Source organism: Anomalospiza imberbis, chromosome 1 (assembly GCF_031753505.1).
Source record: "Anomalospiza imberbis isolate Cuckoo-Finch-1a 21T00152 chromosome 1, ASM3175350v1, whole genome shotgun sequence".
NCBI classification, from domain to species: domain Eukaryota; kingdom Metazoa; phylum Chordata; class Aves; order Passeriformes; family Viduidae; genus Anomalospiza; species Anomalospiza imberbis.
In genome coordinates, this window is record NC_089681.1 from 85,132,994 (window position 1) to 85,142,308 (window position 9,315).

Below are 9,315 nucleotides of genomic sequence, written 5' to 3' on the forward strand. Positions count from 1 at the left end.
TTCTGAATAACAGGAAAGCATCTCAAAATCTCTTTGGAAGAAAGGATGCACTTGAGGTAAGGCAAAGTCTTGGTGTTAACTCTTACCGGTGCAGATTAGTAGAATTTTACACTAACTGATAAAATTGGTGCTTCAGTTAATATTCCTCTTAAAAATGCAGCCATGCCCCAAAGGAAGCTCTTTTGTCACCTAGTTAACTTGCAGAATTCCAAGAAGTATCACAGCATTTCTCTTGGCTCCTGAAAGAGCCTATTTCAGTGGCTGTAGTTTGTTATTGCCTGTAACAAACTACAGCAGAAAGCCTTAGCCGCACCTTTTGATCAGCACATACTTAATTTATTCCAAAGACTGGTACTATTACAAACCAAGTAGGAGGCAGCTATTCTTATTTTTGTTCAAGTTATCTAAGAGCAACTTTCTTACAAAAATATGTAAGTAAATAAGCAAATAAATAGATGTGCCAGATTACCAACTATTCTGCAATTAAGAAACAAAATAGCAAGTTTTGCTATACTACAGATCATACCTACTGTACACACTGCTTGAATCCTTCTTTCAAGTTCCTTTTGTGTTGAAACGCACAGGATTCTCTTCAGGCTTCTTTCTTCCTCTCTTTCATTTGTGGTTTGTTGTTTTTTCATGATGGGTTTGTTTGTGATGTCCACTCAATGATGTCTGATTTTGAATACCTGATCCCAAAATGAAGACAAAGGACTGGTAGCAGTTCTGTAATTTTCCATATGCTCCTTCAACTCTTCTTTGGATTGCCATTTAAGAAATAAGCGAAGTAAACTAATTCAAAAAGAAACACAAAATACACTATACCAATATTTTATGATACCATCAGTGATGGAAAGACTTAAAAATCTGAGATATGAAACTTTCAGGTGATGAAAGACAATGTTGTAGAGAAAATAAACCTTGCTCCTCATTCTGTGCTACGTTTGTGAAACACACATAAAATAAAGCTTCTCAAGAAAAGTAATTTGAGTTGGTTTTTGTTTGTTCATTTGTTGTGTTGTTTGGGGTTTTTTTAACCTGTAGGGTAAAATTGGATGTAAGTTAAAGATAAGTAATTTTGAAGAAAGGTCTGCTCTGTTTTATTTTTGCGTATGCTGCAAATACAATGAATAGGCAAGTGATTTACAGAAATGTTTAACTGCCATTCACACACATCTTGGAAGTACAGATTATCATTACTGGATGCACACTTGCATTACAAAATTGCTAAAGTGCTGCTCAGCACAACGAAAGAAAAAAAAATTAGGTAAGCACAAATTATAATCATAAAAATGACAGCATTTGAAAAGTTACTACTGTGTTTGACACACTTGCCACAACAATAAATATCCCTTTCTTTTTATAAGTGACAATGCAGGAAGGAGAAACATGATTTTCAGGTTTCTCATTTGACCTGAATCACTTTGTTTTACCAGATTACAATGTATTTATCATATAAAAGCTTTATCCTACAATGCACATTTCTAACATTCCTGTCTTTTCTAAGTTTCCCCGAGTAAACTTCAGTGATCATAATACATGCAGATAAATAACAACCAACCTTTTTACATAATACAGCTACCATGCTACATGGAATTGGTTTTCAATATGATATGAATATTCAAAAATAGTTAAAATAACATAAAATGCTAATTATGTTGTTAAGACTAATACAAAGATCAGTGAGATGTATTAAGAAAAACAATGCTGCATTGCAACACTTTTAAATATATAACATACTTTGTAAAATTAGGGGGAAAAAACCCCATTACATGATTAAGAAGATACCCAGTGTTTGTTTCAGAGTAAATGAAATACTTTCAACCATGCAAGTACCATTTGGAACAGAACAACTTAATCTGACTCAATTTTTTTGGTGTTGACATAGTTTGTATATTACTGCTTTTGTACTAGCAACAAACTACCAAAATACCAAAAATTATCCTTTCACCACCCTCCCAAAACAAACAAGATACAAAAGCTGATGTTAATTGTTATATAAATAAATGAATCTCAAAACAGTAGTACCAACTCTGAAGATAATTTGTAAAAAGCAGAACCTGATCATGTGAGACATTTCAGCAGATTGCTGTTTACAGAAAGAAAAATTTCAAGACTTTTTTCTTCACCCAGCGTCACCAAGCCTTATTTATTAAATTGCCCACTCTTTTTAATGTGATGACACAGCAAGCATCAGATTGCAAATAGTGCTGGATTCTGGAGTCTCTAGTGACTAAGAGAAAAGGGAAGATAAATTGTTTTGTGACCACGTACAGATTAAAAAATATTTAAGAATCTTATTGTTTTTTTCATTTGCTGTATCCAAGCATAAACAAACACTTACCTGACTCTCCAATTCAGTGTGCACCAGCATGGTTCAGTCAAGACACCATTAACACATGTAAGGATGTTGGGATGGAGCTGAAGCCAGTAACTCTGAAGGGTCTGTATGTCACAGGACATAAGGAAGAAATATGTGAACTTTTATATAGCCGCTGTATGGCACATTCATGGGGTATAATAATGTAGAACCTAGTAACTCAGAACATACAGCAGTACGTACTGCTAAAGAAGACAGCATTTCTGGTCATTTATTTTAGTATATTAAGGTAAATTCCCAACATATTTCCCATAACATAAAATAAAAGCTGTATTAAAAAACAAGCAAAGCCTCAACTCATTAAGGTTGCTAAGACAATAAATAAAAATTAGGTATTGCCAAAATTAAAGTTAAATTGCCAAAATCAAAGTTGCCTTGGTAACCTTAGTCTCTTTTTTTTTTTTTTTTTTGTATATCTACTCTGCTCTCTAAAGAATAAAGCAAGGTTAATGAAGCACTTACCCACTCTACACACTGAATTTCAAAAGGATCACTAGGAGCAGAAATTTGCATACAGGCAAATCAGACAATTGAAGAATTTGCAAGTGTACCCACCAACACAGATGAATACTTGGCTTTTTGACCTGTGTTGAGAGGTTTTTTTTTGTTTGTTTGTTTGTTTTTTTTTTTTTTGGTGTGGTTTTATTTTCTTTTCTACACCCGACAAGTTTTAGGTTTCATTTTTGGAATCAAAATACCTAAGAAGTTAAAACATTAATGCCAGGTTTCACAATGGGGAATATATATACATACACACACCAAAACTCTCTGATGCTTGAACTAATTGTCATTTGAGTAATGGCAGCAATAGTAAATAGAAGTGATTGTGCACCCTGTTAATTTAATGCTGGTTCACATGTCTGAGACTAAATGCTTCTGTCCACTTCAGACCAAACTGTGGCCCAAGATATTCTCATTTTCTGAGACTCCCCATTATTTTACTATTTTCCCACTTTGCCGTGACCCATTATCACTTTTTCTAACATGCCAAATTCTGCTTAAGTTCATCTCCTCATCTCGTCCTTATCTCTGGCAACAGCTCACAGGTTTTCCAGCCCCACTGGTGTTCAGTATCCCACATCTTTTATATGCCGCCTTTAAAAGAATTAAAAACCTTTGCAAGCCAGGTGCCAAAGGAAACTGGCAAATTTTCCGAATTCCTGTCCCTGCCTCCCTAAAACGGTCTGTCACAATTAGCTTCCTGCAGTAAGGTATTGTCATTGTTCACTGCATTTTTCAGAGACATTGAAAAGGCCAAATCTCAACAGATTTTTCCATCAGGAATGTGGCCTTTCAACTGTTCTAACAGAAGACGCCTCCTGAAAAATGCTTATATATTTCCTTCAAGCCATGGATTATTTGGGCTGTTTAAATAAAAGGTATCCACAGTCTTGCAGGTTCCACTGGAAAACATTATGAACAGAAATTTTTCCCCATATACCTTCTAGAAAATTGGCTGAATCATTTTGGTTGATTTGCACATTTGACATGATTAAATGTCCAAAAAGAAATCGGAAAGAGATTAAACCCTTGGGTAAAATATTGAATATTGAACTTAGATGGTCATCATGAAAAGTATTACAATTCCGGTGTTATTCCAGTCAATTGACATAAAGCTAAAGCCAGAAAAGCTTCAGACATAAAGCATCCTTCAGCTTTGACATTCTCAGCAGTATAGCATCCCCAACCCCAACAACAAAATGATAAGGTAATAGAGTCTTCCTTGTATGAAGCAAGGATCTCTACCTCTTGCAGATGGAAATAAAGCTTCACTGAGATGAAGCAACATTTGTCAGAGGAAGACAGACTTGCTGCTACTAACTTAACAAGGCAGAATTTCCTTTTAAACTAACAGCTAGTTATCCAACTAACCAATTATCAAATGCCAAAATGAACCCATCAGAAACACAAATCAACCTAAGAAGTATTCAAAAATCAAGCATCTCATCATGTCCTTCCATCCAGATCTCTTGCACTGGATGTTGCCTTCTTTTCTCCTCTGCCTACGTAAAAGCTGCTCCGCTGCAAGCTCAATGCAGCTGCCACACCCCAGCCCACCTACTGCCTTGGAAAGATGGGGATCCTGGTTTACTGCCTTCAAGCAAACTCTAAGAAGTCCCTAATCCTTTCTCCCTGCCCTTCAAACCACTGTTCTAACCTATCTTAATGAAGTTAAAACCTTCTTACATCAATTAAAGCAAATTTACTTGTACCTTCACTTGTATTAAGCGAATATTTAACACTGAAAGAGAAAAAAAAAGAAAAATAACTGCAAGAAAATCTCACATCTTGCATTCAGTACAGTTGGAAACAGTACCTGTGCTTGCAGAGATGCTTGCAGACCTCGATCCATTCCTTAGTTGTATTTAAAGCCATGGTTTGTTAGAGTAGCTTAAAACCAGAGCAGATATGTTAATCTAAAATAGAAGACATTTATCCACATTGAAGTTATTAACATAAACGTTCAAACTTAACTCCTATATAAAGTATTTTGTGGTTACTTAGGCAATATGAGGCCAAATTTGGCTGAGATGCACAGCATTTAAGAAGAAAGAGCAATTATTCATTATGAAGACATAATTTGACCATGGGGACTCTGGCAGCAAATCCAAAAGCTCAGCTCTAAGAATGCTTAGTGCACCCAAAATGTCACAACAGAAAAAAAACCAAAACAAACCAAAACATGATAACAAGCAGCTCAAAGATTTCAAACCACAAATAAAAATGAGTTAGCAAAATAATGCACTTTCAGTGGAGTTATTTTGTTTTGAATTGTGGAGCATATGAAAAATATTGAAGGAACAGGGACTTCAGAATACCCAAGCTCAAAGGATTGTTTTTAGTGGCAGACACAACACACTTTACATTTCTAAGCACATCTGCTGACAGTCTAAATTTGGTCTGGAGAAAGTAGTGGTAGGAGGTTGCAGGTTTTACACAGAGGATTTCTGTTTAAAGGGAAATGCAGTCAAGACCACTAACCCTTTCTTGTAAAGGTTTCAGCATAAAATAACTTCATAGAAACTTCTGAACTCTTTTTTTTAAGATTTAAGATTCAATTTGTACATTGCTTTCCACTAACCAGTTAGGATTTCACATAGGTTAAAAGCTACAACAAGCATATTGTACCAAATAACATTAGCAATTACAGTGAGAACTTGATACTAAATTAAAACACAAGCTTAGTGCTAAGAAGCTGTGTTTAAAACCATTTCAAAAACTATCCCCATAGCCAGCAGGAAGGCTCTCATTCTATTAGCTCCACAAGCACAAGTAATCAGCAGACAACAGTTCCTTATAATTTTACAGTTAAGCTTCCTTTAATGGAATGAAACATCTGAAAAACATTAGCGAGTTGAAATTTCTTCATTTCTTTATTGTTTCTTCTGCACCTCAAAAATGTATAGAAATTAGCATGGTGTTAAATAAATACTTAGAAAGGTTTCCTTTGCTCACATTTATCATAAAAATGTAAGAAATATTCAGAAAAAAATATAAAATAATTACAATTCCACAATACTACCAAGAGCTTTAAAAATTGTGAAGTATTTAACCTATTAAATTTTTCACTAGGAAGCTAAAATTATGTAAACTTTCTGCATGTTAACATAACAATGAATAGTAAGTTATAATCTTCAAAATTCATCGCCCCCAGACATAATGGAAATTGACAAAAGAGCATCTAAGGAAACCCAGTTCCAGGTTTTCTCACTACGGTTGTAAGGAAGATGGATTTTTGATCCCCACACCTCCCACCCAAAAGGAATGAAAATACTCATTCAAGAGAAAATTTATAATTTGTTAATAAAAAGCAGTTCTCCTTTCACTTAAAAACCAAGTTTGTATAAGCACTCATAAATTTTTTCACTGCTATAGTCATCTCTGTTTTGAAATACTGTGAATTTCAATTGTCTTTCCATGTGCTTTCCTTCCTACCCCTTTAGAGAACAAGTTATATTGGACTGCAGCCGTGTTCTTGGCTTACAGTCACAATCAAGGGGATACTGTAAGTCATTGTGAAGCAAATAAAAAAAACCTGTTTTGCTTTTAGTTCTAAAAATTGCCATTTTCTCAATTACTTTTCCTCCAGAAATTCTGCTATAGCATTTTAAAAAATTCTATCTCCTGCCCTGTCAAGCAGTAAAAACCTCTGAACAAGCCCATGTATCCCAAAGACAACAAAGGCATCAAAACTAGACAGCATAACACATAATTCAATCTAAACCTTTCCATCAAAACCCTTCATAATCCAATCTAAACCCTGAATCATGACACAGATGCCTGGCTACAACCACAGGATGCCCTGTCGTTCCACATTCCTAACCTTGCCAGTTTCCTTACCTGACCACTGCCACAAACTCCAGGACACACCCGTGAGGCATCACCTTATTTCACAATCACCTGTTTTTTCACTTGGCCATACTGAGCAATCAGAACCAAAGCAGTAGTTCAACCCACAAAGCAAGAATTTGGTTTATATGCCAGCAGCAGCCAGGGAAACCTTGCTAAAATCAATTAATCACTGCAACCACCTGCAATACTGAATGGTTAAACAGAAAAATGCCCAGACTACCTTTGTGCACTGCCAGTCAAGTTTTAACCTACAGACATGAAGGTGAGCACTAAATACATAGTTTTACAGAGGGCAAAGCACTTGAAATTGCTAACAGAAACATTATTTAAGCAATGAGAAAAAAAATTTAATTGGTACAAAAGTGACATTTGTAGTTAATGCAAAGGGGAACAGAACTAGAATACTGGAACAATGTCCTTTTGTGATTTAGGAGACAGATTATGCTAGTCAAGATCTTTTATTTATAAATGGAGATAATATTTAGCTATTAGAAATGTCACGAAATATAGAGCTAAAAAGCATTCACCTAGATAGAAGTACCTTCACAGTAATGTTAAGAGTCATTAAAAAGCTACTAATATTGAAATTGTTGGAATATGATGGTCAACTAGTCATATAAATATTCATAATCCAAAATATGAAATGAGACAGGATTTTGCAGAATGAATATCATCAAAATGTGAACATTTACAACACATTTTTAGAAATTTTACAGTTCTTATGTTTTCTTTGCTCAAACCAGCATGTAGATGTTTTACAGTAGCTTCTGATGATAGATTTTACAGTTCATAGTGAAAGGCTCCATACATTTTGCATTGACCAAAGTTATTTGCAGCAATAAGTTTAAACTGAGGAGGCAACTGGATGAGAGCAAAAAATAAAACCTGACTTACTGATAAAATCACTGTGTGTGGATGTAACCATATCCTGATAATGCCAAACAAGCTACATGAAGACTGCTTATCTGCTCAGTCTCAGATGATGTGCACTGAGATGAGGTGTCCTCTGATGGCTGTTTCTGTACATTTTCCAGGCACTTTTATAAAGTGATATAAAAGCACTTTCACAGATGGAGCACTGGTAGTTTTCTTTTATTCACATGTGTGTTTTTCAATGATTTTCCATTAAGACCTACTCAGTCATGTGACAATAAACACATTTAAAGCCATGATCTACATCATGACCCTTTAAATGGATTTTCTCAGCATCTTGTGGCTCTAGTGCTACATTCCACACATTCAGAAATGCTGCTTTCTCTCAGAACCCAGCTTTAAGGCACAAGCATCTTCCATAGGGTGAGCTGAGCCTTTAGATCCAGCTTTCAACTGATTTTCCTATGATGTTTACACTTTCATTGAGCCTTAGGGGCTTTTGATTTCCCCAGCAAATGTCTGGGTTCTAACACTGGAAACGTGACAGATGCTAAGAGGCATAGAGTGGGTTTATCTGTCCTTTCTCTTGGAATATGGAAGAGAAGTCAGCACTGCAAGGTTCCTCAAGTTGAAAATAAGCTGCTAGTTCTCCAAACCAGGTGTTCATTTCACAGGAGTGAGATGCATGAGGATTATGCTTGAGCTCATTTCACAACAGCAAGGACTCTTATTTTAAGGCATCTGATACACAGGCAACAACAGAGTAATTTGCTGCAAGATTTTCTTTGTTTTCATTCTTTTCATCTCCAATGCTATATAACTCATTTTTACCTTGGTCCATTTTAGGGCAGCCTGAAATTCAACATGCCATATTAGTTTCACAGATTTGAGACAGGTGTCTCCTGATCTTGTTTTGATCCTGCTTGTGAAATGGCAGAGCTTGCACCTATATATCTGCGCTAGAAATATTTCCACCAGACCAGGCAATCTGGGCTTCAAAATTCTCAAGCAGAGCAGCATACAGCAGGGATATTGTGATGTCTTCATGATGTGTGGGTTCGTTGACAGAACACATTGATATTTGTAGTTAGATTTGTTAATTTTCTGGAGTAGCAGTTGGTTAGAACATGGAGCTGGTAACACCCAGGTGGTGGGTGCAATCCCCATACGGGACATTTACTTAAGAGCTGGAGTCGAGGATCCTTGTGGATCCCTTCCAGCTCAGAATAGTCTGTGAATCTCTAAAAAGACACTAAACAAAAGAGTTAAAATCCACTTCATGATTTCGAGTGTGTCACCAGAGGACACAAGGAAAAATGATGCATCACAGCTCAGGTCACGATGAAGAGACTAATTTATTTCCTCTGACTCCAATCATTTATAGTTCTCAAAAGGTGCCAATGGATTGGAGGGTGAACGTGCCACCTCTCCAACGACACTGGACAAACTACCAGTCTATCAAATTTCTTCGCCTCTATGAAAGAATGCAAAACAATAGGTTGTTTACAGAAAGTTGCGTGAGAAAGTTCTCTACAAGAATGGAAAACTCAGAAGGCTTTAGAAAATCCTAAGAAATCAGGGCGACACGAGTGTCTTATCTGAAGTCTGGGGAGCATCGACATCCAGATTCAGATTCCAGTCATAGGGACGCCTGCAGATTTTATGACTATCTCAAAGAAGTGAGGGTTCTGCATGAGAAAAATGATGCC

General features: G+C 36.0%; 1 long non-coding RNA gene across 1 annotated transcript; it reads right to left on the reverse strand.

Annotated features, from left to right (window-relative positions):
- Positions 1 to 365: 365 nt before the first annotated feature.
- Positions 366 to 8,878, reverse strand: LOC137478634 (uncharacterized). The gene is made up of 4 exons (XR_011001707.1): positions 7,628 to 8,878; positions 4,698 to 4,771; positions 2,345 to 2,445; positions 366 to 1,038 (listed from the first exon to the last, which is right to left on the reverse strand). It is a non-coding gene; the product is annotated as an uncharacterized lncRNA (long non-coding RNA).
- Between the last annotated feature and the right edge of the window lie 437 nt (positions 8,879 to 9,315).